Here is a 15095-nt window from a genome sequence, read left to right as displayed (position 1 = left end):
CACATTTATATACTCTTTTTTCCCTACTGCTGTTAGGGAGTAGAACCACCTCGACTCAACAATAGCTGATATAGAATCGCCATCAATTTTTATTAACATGACAGAAAAGAGTAAGGAATAACTGCCAGAACGATTTTAGTCTTATGCAAATTTGTTTTTTACATTGTTTAGATCAATCCCTTATGTTATGTTAGGTCAGATTGTATTAAGTTATACAATGTTATGTTGTGAATAGTTGCTTTGCATTTATATGTCATGAGATTGTGTTCTATCACAATTTATTGTATTTTTGTATTGTATTCTAGCGTTAGAGTAGACTTCACTTATTAAATGCATGAAACGAGTCTTTTTTTTCCGCATTTGTATGTTTCCATACTGTACTGCGTAGCTACATGTAGCGTATCTAGTTTATTGTACTGTGTATACACATGTTCTATGAAAAAATCCTCTATCAACGCTTGCATCGTAACAATATGCCCACGTCCAATGGTCTCGGTAAGGAGACTGCCAGTATTGAAACATAAAATAAATAAATAATGGGCATAAACACGTACGCATCATGGAGGTGACAAAACCAAAGAGAGAAGGAGTACGCTACTCCAGCAAGCCAGGACTTTTAGAGAGAAGGCTACCATCAACTTTGGTGCGGCTTTGCTTCTAAAAAGACGTTACGTGTCCTCATCTGCAGAACCTCATGGAATGCATGTTCACTATATACATTGTAGCAACACGTTTCTTGATAATAATGATATAATGTTTATTTTTCATCGTCACATTGATGAAGGAAGCTGTAGGTAAAAGGTGCTCTTCGTAGAGGCAGCTTGACAAAGGCCCACAGCTACCTTCGTACAAAACAGTCCACAGTGGCAATTACCACACCATGCAACATACAGCAAATTGATTAATTATACACAGGATCCCCATGTCTCATAAAGAAACAAAGCACAAGAACAAGTATAAGGGTTATCAGAGAGTTAATGTAATTTAAAAACCTTGAATATGCAGTTTCCTTGATTCGATCAGTGTACACTGCAGAAGATCTGTTCCAGCTTCCACATATTTATTAAGTAGTGTAGGCATGAGTGGGTATTTAGTGTGATGGGAAATCTTTGAACCAATGAAAGGAACAAACTAAATATTTCAATGGTCAAAGGAAAGTTATGTATACTACATAATGTCAAACGTAACTGCAAATAATTCTTGCATGTAATCAAAGAAAACAAGCAGCTGTTTACAGCAGTTAAATCCAATGAGAAATATACGTTTAGAATGCCCTGCATTCAATATTTCTGCATGTTTTGGTGAGAGTCAATTGATGTGTTTCGTGTTTTATGTAGACCTCTTGCTGGGTTCTTGACATGCCTTACGAATAAATCATTTGCGACTACAGGGCGATGTTTTTAAAGGTGCGACAAATTTTGTATGAATAAATGAATTTCCCTCAATAAATATTAACCATGCAATATTCGCACGTGGCGTATCACCACTTTTTGCTTTCATTTTGTCTATATTTTTGCATGCAGTAGTACGTTTCCACCCCTCGAATCGGTGCGCGATTTTTACAGCGAAGATATCAATATGGCTACCCTCCAGAAAAATTGTGGCGGTGAACAGTAGACGCCTTGTGGCAAATCCAACTTTCTCGCGAATGCTATGTAGCTCTCAATCTAATGTAGGTAGCTTTGAAGAAATCATACTGAAATTGGCCGCTACGACGACTCAATCACTTGCTTGCTTATAAAACACTAGTGCGGCCCATCTTGGATTACGGGTGTGCCATTTGGAATCCATAGCTGAAATCCGACATAAAGAAACTCGAATCCGTCCAAAAAAAGCTATTCGATTACTATACCGGCGTTACGGCAAGGACTTCTCCCCCTCTTCTAACTTTCCCTGCTTGAACCTCTCTTCGCTAGTAGAACGGCACAATATGGAAAGTCTTAAACCGTCTTACCCACTGTTAACTCTGAACTTTGCTCAGCCTTGGAATACATTAAGTTTGCGAAAGCGTCTAACACACGGAATTTTTTCACCCTCTAAATATAACACCCCTGTACGCCCGCACTGAGAAACTAGTCCACTATTTCGTGCATAAACAGCAATGGGCAAATGCCCTCATTAGGCAGCAGCTTGATCAAACGGTTTAAGTTGCATTTGTCGCATAAACAAAAGGCAAATGCTCGTCGCTCAAAATAATCATGCGCATTTCTTTCGTTATATTTTTTTTTCTTTTTAGAACGTGTGAACTGATGAGAACTCCCAATTTTTGTGTTGCAAACGCATTCGTTCGGCTTGGCATGGAACGTGGAAGAATTTCAAGGTTTCAGAGCTTCAAGTCTGCAAAGTGTACTATTCTAATAGTGCACTACAATGTCAAGCCATTTCCTTCTTTTTGTTTTGTTTTTTGCGAGAACCACATATCTAGTGTTTACACCGCAAATACATTGCACAATATGTGCGTCGATTTCAAGAAAAGTACGTAGCGGCAAGGCTGATTATGCACCACACCGTGTAAAGTATGACCAAACGACTTCATTTTATCTTCGCTAAACGTTTCACCAGCGGCAGTTTACAAAATTGCATAATCCGTTTTTCTAATCCGAGTTGAAGATTAGAAGCGTTGTTCATTGCTCCGGCTTTCTAGTTATAGTCTAATTCACGAAATAGACAGAATCTACTCAAAATTCTGATCAACTTTGCTTACATTTAACCTATGATCTTTATTGAAATGGACTTGCCGATTGTCCGACAACATAACTTCTGCTTTACCTAGAAGAATGCGCGCTTCCTCCGCACGTTCTACCCGTGCAACTGACGCGCTTAACTTTCTTCCTTTTAGTGGCACCTGGTTTGTTTCGGGTTCCCATTTTTCCCGTTCGCAATTGAAATATGAAACAACCTAAACGCACGATAGCGGATGCTATCAGTTCCCGCGTTTTTAAATGAGTCGCCCAACCATGTTATATTTTTGACAAGGAGGGGGGAAGAACCACTCGGATTTGAGTGTTTCCCAATCCAAGCATCAGTTGCACAGAATTTCGTGCAAAGAAAATGGAGGTGTGTCGCTAGCGTCTGCGTGCGTCGCCATAGAGGCCGCTCAGCCAACGTTAGGATAATGGAATGATGGACTGTGTGTGTATTTGCCTAAACATCGTCCTTCCGGCTTCGAGCAACTTCGTTAATTCGTATATTAACATCCATAAAGATCAGTTTTCTTCACAACTTCGTTGTATTACCACAGTTGATCTCGTTTAGCTGCTGCTCTCTGCCATTCGATGTTTTTCGTAATGTTTCAAACAAGAACTCTTGGTTACAATACCGAAAAAATACGTACGTTAAAAGAAATAAGTGATTAGGCACGGTAAGCGAAGAGTAACCTAACATTATCCAGATTTGGCGACACGTACACACGAAAACTTCGTAATCTATTTAGCCGCTCTAAACTATGCGGCGAAATGAATTAATCGTAAACGCAAAGCTCCTAATTATTCAAATATGGGAGAGCACAATTGAACCAAAAAGAGAAATTATGAATGAATCAATGACATGTCGCAGAATAAATTCCGCGTCCTATATATCATTTCCGTGGAGATCGGACATTGACAGCGCTAGGTCTCCCGTGTCAGTGTGACACTTTACGCTCTCTTGCCGCAAACCCAAGTTCAAGTGCGCGTTCATTCGCGCGCACCATCCCCGTGCTACGGCTCAACCAGTTTGGCGTCATGCACGTGCCACGCCTCGGCGCGAAGTGGGTCACAGGGTGCACGACCGTTGTCCAGGCGCGTAGGCCGCGAGCTCTTTTCCGTTCCGTCGATAGCTCAGTTGGTAGAGCGGTGGACTGTAGAGGCTCGCCCACCACGGACATCCATAGGTCGCTGGTTCGAATCCGGCTCGACGGAGCACTTTTTGTTCGTCTACCTTACTTCCACTTTTTCATCTTTTTTTTTTTAACTACGACAGTGCTTAAAAGGCAGGAACTGCGTTTGCGTGCAACCAGCAAATGTGCAGGTTGGTTTGAAGGGCATGCGAACTCACCTATGAGGGGTAAGTTGTAATCACTGATCCAAACGAATAAACTGTTGTTATCTTGTGACACATTTGGTGGCAAGTAATCATGTTAATTGCTGCGAAACATTACACGAACAGTTTATGAGATAACCTTTAATCGCCAACGCTGACAAACTCTCTTGTCAGATACTTTGGCGCGCACTATTTGTGTCCAGGACTCATACGCAGCTTTCAACTATGCATGTTCTATCATCGAAGCTGAGTTCGCTGTTGTATAGAACGATATTCATTGGCTTTCTTTTTTTTTTTTTTTTTTTTTTTTGAGCTTCAAAAGTAATGGCGTTAGCATGAGATAAACCTGCATCTTTAGGGGTGCAAACATTTCACTGTGTACGTCGCCGTGGTTTTTGCCGCATCGATGTCGTCAGGTGCCCTCCTCACCATCAGGTTCACCCTCACCGTATCCGCGAAGGCAAAGTAAACTTTGCCCACCACTAGTGGTGAAACTGGTGCCGTCTGCATATGGATTTCGGAAACCACAGCAGGCAACACTAACTCTAAAAATAGCGGACGAAGGCGGCCTTAAGGTCATCACAAAGGAGTAGTTTTTCTTTGTATACCGTGTGTTCTTATTGTGGTAGCAGTTATATGAATACTGCAGGCACATTCTTTCCATCACCGTCGCCGTCTCTGTTGCCGTAATATTCCGTATTAACCCATTAGCACCCAGCGTACCTTTAAAAGTACAGTACCATTTTCATTTGTAAATACTTAAAGACAAAACACTCAGTGTTCATTGGTACGCCTTTTTGCTAAGAAGGGTTCTGCGAAGACAACCGCACTGTAGTTTTATGCCAGCTGCATGATTTGTTTGATCTACTCATCGCCAAACGTGTAAAAGTGCTGAACATAGCCCGTGCTGCTCTACATGCAGCTTCTTTATTTTTTTTTCAAGCGTAGCATACACTTCTCGAAGCTGAACGTTTTAGGTAAAACTTAGAAAAGAAGGGTGTAAGCGATCAACGCATGATATTCCATATACAATACATAATTATACCGTCGCAAGAAAATGAATGCAGGGGCGCTGTACCCTAAAGCTATTCCAAGCTTTTCTACTACAATTCTGTAATCAGGCCGCCGCGATTAACCAAACACTTTTTTGTTTCACCGCCGCTTCACCTGTCTGTCACGCGACGTCACGAAAACCACGATAGCTCCCCATCTGATATGACGTGTACCCACTGATTATGCATGATTTGAACGAACAAAAGAAAAATTGTAATTTCCGATTGGACGCCTTTCCGCCATTAGCACTCGGCGATTGGTCAAAAGTTTTCAGGCTGGACCCTCTTCACCTGCCTGTCACGCTACGTCACAAGACCACAAAAACTCACCGCATTAAAGTGACGTGTAGGCGTTAAAGATTCATTAATATGCCGAATCAAACTGAATTTTCTTCTGAATAGTCCCAGGCTGCCCCGTTCCCAAAGGAATAAAAGATGGCTGCCACCGATCCTTCAGGCACTGGCTACTCGCACCTGCCGGAGAGCTTGGATTTATTTATGTATAATAAACTTTTGCGTGGCAGTGTAACCTTTTTGAGCACTTTTGTCACGTTTACGATGTCGCTGTACCAACTCTTATTTGCTGAGGATTCGTTTTAGCAACATTCTTAACCTTCCGTTGCAGGACGCCGCGATTTTCGACTAGCCATCGCAAGCCAAGTAAGAGAAAGGGGACCAATCGCAGACGCCGACATCGCCCTCTTCATCTGGTTATCTATTTTCAGAGCGGTGGCTCGGCCCCAACGAAACGCTCTCCATTTGAACGTGATTCTCCCCTCCTGGCAGCCAATTACAAGCGAAAAACACTTCAACGTAGGTAATGTTTTTCATTTTGAAAGCAAAGGAAAGTTGCCTACAAGTAATTACGAGAGTGTTTGATTGGGCTGTTCAGGCAGCGCGGCGGGTCACCGCGTGATGCTTGCGTCGGCGCTTACGCAAACTTGACGTTAGGAGATTGGAATAAAAACACATTGGAATAGTTTTACGTTACAGGGCCCCAGGGGTACTTTGTAAAGTACGCTAAGCCTATGTGTATGCTGGAGGGGTGCGCATGATCTCGAAGCCCACAAGGTGGCTTTTTAAACGGTATTTTGATAAAATATGTTTTGCTGACTGCAAGAACTTCAGAGGCTGTTGCAGGAAAGAAATGTATTTAGAATTGCATCCGCATTGATATTATTCCTCCCCGTTCCTTTCTTGCTGCCGACAAAGATAACGATGCTCTTGTCTTATCAGCCAATAAAATAGCCAGCAGTGTTAGAGTAAATTTAGATAAATAGAAATCAGGGGGGAGGGGATTCTCAGGGCGGCACCAGTTTCGGTATATTAGTTTTCAATGTGTCTGACGAAATGCATTGGCGTTCCAGTTACTCCATTTATTAAAAAGCTGTTTTATGCATTGAAGCACCAAAGTAACTGAAACATCATTGCATTGCGCCGGACACTTTGAAAATTATTATCTCAAATCAGCTGCAGTCCGGAGAATTCGTTCCAAGTGCATACGCCTTGCGAACTCACTGTCTATAATTCGTAGATTTAAATATGTGCTGTAAAATATATCAGTAAAAATTTAGGTGGGGTATTAATCTTATTTACTTAATTAGGCATTGTGATTTCTCTTCGAAATAATGGCCGCCTCATCGAGAAATTTAGATCAAGGAGTGGAATTGTGATATCTGCCCCAGGCAACTTTTTTAAATTTTGGACCTTCTAAAAAAAGCACCCGGTAGATGGCGGGTATGCGTTCTGGGAGCCAGCAGCTTCCAAAATAAATAAATTCAGGGGCGTTCGAATCGCTATACCTGAACATTGGTTTCTTATCATTAAGTAGAGCGCTTTGTCGCCCATTGTTGGGAATTGTGCGTAGGCAGGTAAAGGGCGCTGGAGCTGGCGTCCTTATTTCTTCTTCAGCTGCTGAGCATGGTTGGCACGGAGCGCATAAAGGTAGACGTCAAACGATGACACCCATTGCAGACCTATGCGCCTAGCATCAGAAAGCAGATTGAAATTAACGTGAGAGTTCGCATGGTATCCTTGAACATGGTGAACAACTTGGCTTCGAACTTCATGGATGGTCCCGTCATCTGCGCTCTGCGCAATGTTAAAAAAATAGCACGCGGGTAAGGGGCAATGTTGTAAGATAAATAACGCCAGGCTTGTCTGAGTTAGCGATGTAGCGGTAATCTTGCAGACGAAGCGAGCGCAGCCTCGTCGCCTGTCTGCGCCACGAGGACGAAGACGATGTTTGGCGCTTGTCGAGAGAACAATGTTGCGTGTGGCACAAAGGAGCACGACGCTGACACCTAAATACATTTAGGACATTCCTTTTGTCACAGTGGCATCTATTCTGGGGATTGACCAATGCGCACATGCCCAGTGGCAGATATCAGTTGTACGCACCCGACGTGGAATGTGTACGCTCGTTTGCGTGCTCCGTGTCACATACACAGTGACCCAAGTTGTCGGCTAAACTAGACAGCTGCCTGCAGCAAGTTGTCTATTCGGTTCCCCGAGTTGTCTAACCTACAAGGCAGCAGCCAACACGCACTCAGTGTCCTGAGATGTCTATGTAGCGTGTATCTAGAAATGTATCAGGCGAGCAAGAAAAACGCGAAACCCAAAGAAGGAAAGAAAGCTTCGCCTTAAGAAGTGCAGATATTGCAAGCAACACGAAATCAACCATAGTAAATATGCACAGGCGTCTTAATGACAGCGTCCAAGCTATTCCTGTCAACCCCTTCTCTCGTTGCCTCTCTCATTGGACTCATACCTGTCCAAATACTCTTTTCTTTAGCTGTCACTCTATGAAAATTTCAGATTTTATTTGAAAATAATTTAAATATAATTTTGTCACGCTGCCCCATACCTCGGCCAATCCCCCATAGGGGTACCGGGCAGAGTTTCTGATGTGATCATTAGGATCATCATCACCGCTTGAAGGAGAAAGGGCCAAGAGGGAAAAGGCCAGGAAGGAAATGCGCTGCCGCATTCATTCCCTGAATTTCTATTTACCCAGGTCTGGCTTGGTCCCCTCCCCTCTATGTTTGTTTTGTAGTAAGGAAGAGACACTCCATCACTTCCTTATATCTCGTCGCCGCTTTTCTGGGGCAAGAAAAAGAATATTGGAAATGCCTTTTCGAAGACTTTGCCTGACTTAACTGAATCTGTTATTCTTTCATATGGGACCTCGGATTCGGGATTTAGCCACAAGGACGTTTCCTACGCTATCCAAAAATTTCTTACAGATTCCAATGGAATGCCCTGCTAAATTCTATGTTTTCCTTTTTGTGTACGTTTAAATTAACTGTTATTCATTCCACCTGACTTTAGTTATTTTTAACAGATAATTTTACATTATACAGCGCAAAGTTCATACATATTCGAATATTTGTTCATTATAAATTGGAACAATCAATCCATTGTATGGCCAACCCCCATAGTCGGTAGTATGGTCACTGAAGTCATGAACCACTTTAATTACGCCATTGATTTAGGTGAAAAGACCAAAGTTTTCCACATTAATATGTTGAAGAACTTCGAAGAGCGGAAATTAACGTCTGCTCCCCAGGCGTCTAGAAGGAATTCTAGAAAGGCTTTGAGAGGGCATTCTAGAAATTCTCAATGTTAGAAAGAATTTTGTTCTTTTAACACACTGTTCCATTTAAGCCATGTACTAAACTTGTTGCGGTGCTCGTGCATTTCATGCTGTGTGGAAAATGGAATATTTCTACCAATGTGAGCTTTCTTTGAACAATATTGTTACGTGTAGAAAGACACAGACAAAAGAGGCTATTTACAGACTATTTACAGTAGACTGGAGCCAGAGCGCCAGGCCGACATTCACTCGCGCCAAGGGCACAGACCCACTTCGTCGTCGTTCTCGCGGCGGCTCGTTTCTCGGGTATCTACCGATAATATCGTAACACTAACCCCCGGCGGCAAAAGCGCCGTCACGGTGCAGTTAAATATCCAAGGCACGTGGAGAGTTGTAGGGCTTGAGTCGGGCGACGTGGACAATGTCACTGGTTGTCACAGCAGAGGAGGTAGTGGGCGTGGCGAGAACGATTTCGTAGGTGACATCTGTCACTTCGCGAAGCACGCGATATGGGCCCGTGTAGCAGGAAAGCAGTTTTTCACAACGGCCAACTTTACGCGATGGTGACCAAAGCAACACGAGGGTGCCGGGGACAAAATTGACATCACGGTGACGGAGGCCGTAGCGCTGCTTTTGTTTGTCTTGAGAGACTTGTAGACGAGCGCGCGCAAGTTGGCGAGCATGGTCAGCATGGGCGATAGCATCACGGGCATAAGCGCTGGTTGATGCTGTGGTGGACGGAAGCACAGTGTCCAGTGGTAGCGTTGGTTCACGGCCATACAATAGGTAAAAAGGAGAAAAGCCAGCAGTGTCGAGACGGGAAGAGTTATACGCAAAGGTGATGTAAGGTAGAGCCTGGTCCCAGTCACGATGGTCGTCTGAAACGTATTTGGATAGCATGTCTGTAAGGGTGCGGTTCAAACGCTCAGTGAGGCCGTTCGTTTGAGGGTGGTAGGAGGTGGTAAACTTATGCTGTATTGAGCAGGCACGCATGATGTCGTCAATGACTTTGGCTAAGAACGTACGGCCACGGTCTGTTAGCAACTGACGCGGAGCACCATGAATCAAAATGATATCATGCAGGAGGAAGTCCGCAACATCAGTTGCGCAGCTGGTCGGAAGAGCGCGGGTTACGGCATAGCGGGTCGCGTAGTCCGCCGCGACTGCAACCCACTTGTTTCCTGATGTAGATTCCGGAAATGGGCCGAGAAGGTCTAAGCCGACACGATGGAAGGGCTCTGCAGGGATGTCGAGCGGCTGCAGGTAACCAGCGGGGAGCTGGGAAGGCTTCTTGCGTCGTTGGCAAAGGTCACAGGCGGCGACGTAACGTCGTACGGAACGGGCAAGGCCCGGCCAGAAAAAACGGCGACGTACACGGCCATAGGTTCGAGATACGCCGAGGTGTCCTGCCGTTGGTGCGTCGTGAAGCTCTTCTAAAACGGTTGAGCGGAGGTGTTTAGGTATGACAAGAAGGAACTCAGAGCCGTCCGGATGAAGGTTACGACGGTACAGAGTAGCGTCGCGGAGGACGAAGAGGCGTAGTGTGGCGTCGGCCGGAGAGTGTTCAAAACGGTAGATGAGTGCTCTGATGTAGGCGTCACGACGTTGCTCGTCGGCGAAATGAAGCAGCTGCGACACAGAGAATACGCAAGCAGCACTGGTAATATTGGAGGAGTCAGGGTCGTCAACAGGGTAACGCGACAAGCTGTCAGCGTCTTGGTGCAGGCGGCCAGACTTGTACACCACGGAATATGAAAATTCTTGTAGCCTCAAAGCCCATCGACCAAGCCGGCCTGTAGGATCTCTTAGCGATGAGAGCCAGCAGAGAGCATGATGGTCAGTGACTACGGAAAAAGGGCGACCGTAAAGGTAAGGACGGAACTTCGCTACCGCCCAGACTACAGCAAGGCATTCTCGTTCCGTAATGGAATAGTTGCGCTCCGGTGGTGTGAGGAGGCGGCTCGCATAAGCAATAACGCGATCCTGGCCACACTGACGCTGGGCTAAGACGGCACCTACGCCATGACCGCTGGCATCTGTACGCAATTCTGTAGGGGCATCAGGGTCGAAGTGGGCGAGAATGGGTGGTGAGAAGAGAAGAGTAACGAGAGGAGAGAAGGCGGCGGCTTCTGCAGTACCCCACGAGAATCGTACGCCTTTCTTCAAAAGATTAGTGAGGGGTCTAGCAATTGCCGCAAAATCTTGAATAAAACGACGAAAGTACGAGCATAGCCCTACAAAACTTCGAACGTCGGCGGCTGTCTTCGGAACCGGAAAGCCTCGGACAGCGCGAGTTTTGTCAGGATCAGGCTGTACTCCGGAAGCGTCAACGAGGTGGCCCAGAACAGTAATTTGGCGGCGGCCGAAACGACATTTGGACGAGTTAAGTTGGAGCTTCGCCTTTCGAAATACATTAAGTATAGCTGTGAGACGCTCAAGGTGAGTGTCGAACGTGGGGGAGAAGACGATGACGTCGTCGAGGTAGCAGAGACATGTGGACCATTTGAAACCTCGGAGCAAGGAGTCCATCATACGCTCAAGGGTGGCAGGGGCGTTGCATAATCCAAACGGCATTACTTTCAATTGGTATAGGCCATCAGGTGTGATGAACGCGGTTTTTTTCTCTGTCCATATCGTCAACAGCAATCTGCCAGTATCCAGAACGAAGATCAATAGAAGAGAAATATCTGGAACCGTGGAGGCAGTCAAGGGCGTCGTCTATACGTGGGAGCGGGTAGACGTCCTTCTTAGTAATGTTGTTCAGATGACGGTAGTCTACACAGAAGCGCCACGTGCCATCCTTCTTCTTAACCAACACTACAGGTGACGCCCAGGAACTCGAAGAAGGTTCAATGATGTTTTTGTCTAGCATTTTGTTCACTTCGCTTTGAATAACTTGGCGTTTCGACGCAGAAACTAGGTACGGTCGTCGGTGAATAGGAGTAGCATCGCCAGTAAGAATCCGATGCTTGACCGCGAGCGTCTGGCCTAAAGGGCGATCGTCGAAGTCGAAAATATCTCTGTAGGCCGATAATACTCGATAAATGTCTTCAGCCTGCGCAGAAGACAGGTCCGTCGCAACCATTTTCTGTATCTTGGGATCGGCGGCCGAGGCTGGCACGAGAGGCCTGCTAAGCTCGCAAGAAGGATCGGTTGATAAATTTGCCACGTGATGGTCGCCGAGACAATCAACGTTGGCAAGGCAAATACCTTGTGGTAGAATTTGCTTCGCCAATCCAAAGTTAAAGATAGGCATGAAAGTGCGGTTCGCAGTAATAGTAAGTATACTGTGAGGCACGGTAACGTCATACTGTAGTGGAATGTCGCGCAGAGGAGTGACGAGGTACTCGCCATCAGGGACTGGTGGGGAAGACAAGAGTTCAATATAGGCTATTGATTTTGGCGGCAGGCAAATAAAGCCAGTGGGGCGTAGGCGGCACTGGGGTGCGTCAGAAGGTTCTGCGAGAATCGGTAACTCAAGGCGAAGGGTACTGGCAGAGCAGTCAATAAGAGCAGAATGCGCGGAGAGAAAATCGAGGCCGAGAATGAGGTCGTGGGGGCAATGAGCAATCACGGTGAAGAGGACAGGAGTGTGGCGGCCGGCGATGCTAACACGTGCCGTACACATGCCGATGATAGGCACAGTACCACCATCCGCAACGCGGACGACGCGTGCCGACGCTGGGGTGAGGAGCTTGTTCAGTCGTCGTCGGAAGGCAGCACTCATAATAGAAAGATGTGCCCCTGTGTCGATGAGTGCCGTGACAGGATATCCATCAACGTCAACGTCAAGAAGGTTTTGGTTCGTGTTTAACGTGAGCAGAGGGTTTAAGGGCAGTGTCGACAACGCAGCTTTACCTCCAGAAGCTGCAGTGCCTAGTTTTCCGGCTGGGCCCGGGAGGTGATAGGCGGCGAAGAGAAGCGGCGGGGTTGGGTCGAACGGGACTGACGGCGTCGAGGTGAGGGCGAGCGGCTGTAGCGAAGGTTCGGAGCAGGAGCATCAGCGGCAGTGGGTTCACGGCGGGTGGCATAGAGAACAGAAGGTCCAAAGGTGCGGGAGTAAGTGGTGGCGTATGTCCGAGGAGGCGGAGGCCATCGGTTGCGGCAGTGACGAGCGACGTGGCCGATGCGACAGCAGTGAAAGCAGATTGGTCTGTCATCAGGGGTACGCCAATCGGACGGGTTGCGGCGAGATGTGGCGGAAAAGGACTGTCGGGGACGAGGAGGGCCGGTGGAAAACTGGGGAACGCTGGGTTGAGATGTTGAACACACGGAGTTCAGACCCATGTTCTCAAATTCTTGTCGGACTACGGCCTGAATCATGGCAATCGTGGTTGCTGGCGGATCGGGAGGCGTCGTGGAGAAAGCTGGCGAAAAGGCGGCCTCAAGCTCGCGGCGAACAATACGGGTGACGTCGTCACAGGTGGTGGCCTGACGCGGTCGACCCTCACATGTCGACGTAGCAGCGGTGTTGGGTAGCCGCGTGATGTGGTGTGTGATACGACGGCTCTTAGCTTGTTCAAGGCGACGGCATTCTTTAATGATGGCGTCGATTGTCGAGACATTGCCGAAAACAAGCAAATTGAAAGCGTCGTCGGCGATGCCTTTTAGGACATGTGACACTTTATCTGTTTCAGACATAGCATCGTCAGCTTTGCGGCATAGAGCCAAGACGTCGAAGATGTAGGAAACGTACGGCTCTGTAGATGTCTGAACGCGAGACGCAAGAGCCTTTCTCGCGGCAACCTTGCGGCCAATGGGGTCGCCGAACAGTTCCCGTAGCTTTTCTTTGAAATAGTCCCAACTGCTGATTTCTTCGTCATGCGTCTGGTACCACACGCGTGGCGTGCTGCCAAGATAAAAGATGACATTGGCGAGCATAATGGTTGGGTCCCACCTGTTATTAGCGCTGGCATGTTGATATAGCTTGAGCCATTCGTCAACGTCCTGTCCCTCCAGGCCAGAGAACACACCAGGGTCGCGATGTTGGGCAACCGTGACGACGGGAGCAGTCGGACCAGCCGAAGCCGTTGCAGAGGCGGGCTCATCACCGGGAGGCATGGTGACAAGCTCGACGTACCGACCACTCCGGAGTTCCGTGGCGAGGACGGGGATCGCTGACCTCCACCAGAATGTTACGTGTAGAAAGACACAGACAAAAGAGGCTATTTACAGACTATTTACAGCAGACTGGAGCCAGAGCGCCAGGCCGACATTCACTCGCGCCAAGGGCACAGACCCACTTCGTCGTCGTTCTCGCGGCGGCTCGTCTCTCGGGTATCTACCGATAATATCGTAACAATATCAACGCGCCTGCACTACTGCATTGTCTTCGCCTGTCCTAAATTAAAACAGCTGCGGGCAACTTTCTTCAGCGGGGGGTAACTGGATGACAGGCTGGACAGGCCGCCATTGGAATCTGAACCTGGCAACGTTTAACGCTAGAGCGTTATCTACTGAGGCGAAACTAGCAGTGCTATTGGAGGAATTAAAGTTCAGTAAATGGGATATAATAGGGTTCAGTGAAGTTAGGAGGACGAAAGAAGCATATACAGTGCTAAAAAGCAGGCACGTCCTGTGCTACCGGGGCTTAGCGGAGATACGAGAACTAGGAGTCGGATTCCTGATTAACAAAGATATAGCTGTTAACATACAGGAATTCTACAGAATTAACGAAAGTGTGGCAGGTCTTGTTGTGAAACTTAATAAGAGGTACAAATTGAAGGTCGTACAAGACTACGCCCCTACATCCAGTCATGATGACCAGGAAGTCGAAAGCTTCTGTGAAGACGTGGACTCGGCGATGGGTAAAGTCAAAACAAAATACACTATACTGATAGGCGACTTCAATGCCAGGGTAGGCAAGAAGCAGGCTTAAGACAAGGCAGTGGGGGAATATGGCATAGGCTCTAGGAATAGCAGGAGAGAGTTATTAGTAGAGTTTGCAGAACAGAATAATATGCGGATAATGAATACCTTCTTCCGCAAGCGGGATAGCAGAAAGTGGACGTGGAGGAGCCCGTATGGCGAGACTAAAAATGAAATAGACTTTATACTCTGAGCTAACCCTGACATCACACAATATATGGGCGGGCTCGGCAAAGTGCGCTGCAGTGACCATAGGATGGTAAGAACTTGAATTAGCCTAGACTTGAGTAGGGAACGGAAGAAACTGGTACATAAGAAGCCGATCAATGAGTTAGCGGTAAGAGGGACAATAGAGGAATTCCAGATCAAGCTACAGAACAGGTATTCGGCTTTAACTCAAGAAGAGGACCTTAGTGCTGAAGCAATGAACGACAATCTTGTGGGCATCATTAAGGAGTGTGCAATAGAAGTCGGTGGTAACTCCATTAGACAGGATACCAGTAAGCTATCGCAGGAGACGAAATATCTGATCAGAAACGCCAATGTATGAAAGCCTCTAA

General features: G+C 46.6%; 1 non-coding gene across 1 annotated transcript; it reads left to right on the top strand.

The window, feature by feature from the left end:
* The first annotated feature begins 3807 nt into the window (after positions 1-3807).
* Positions 3808-3899, top strand: TRNAY-GUA (transfer RNA tyrosine (anticodon GUA)). The gene is given in 2 exon segments: positions 3808-3844; positions 3864-3899. It is a non-coding gene; the product is annotated as a tRNA-Tyr (tRNA).
* Positions 3900-15095: the final 11196 nt, after the last annotated feature.

Source organism: Dermacentor andersoni, chromosome 6 (assembly GCF_023375885.2).
Source record: "Dermacentor andersoni chromosome 6, qqDerAnde1_hic_scaffold, whole genome shotgun sequence".
Lineage (NCBI taxonomy): Eukaryota > Metazoa > Arthropoda > Arachnida > Ixodida > Ixodidae > Dermacentor > Dermacentor andersoni.
The sequence above is the reverse complement of the archived record's forward strand: the minus strand, read 5'-3'. Positions and strand labels throughout refer to the sequence as shown.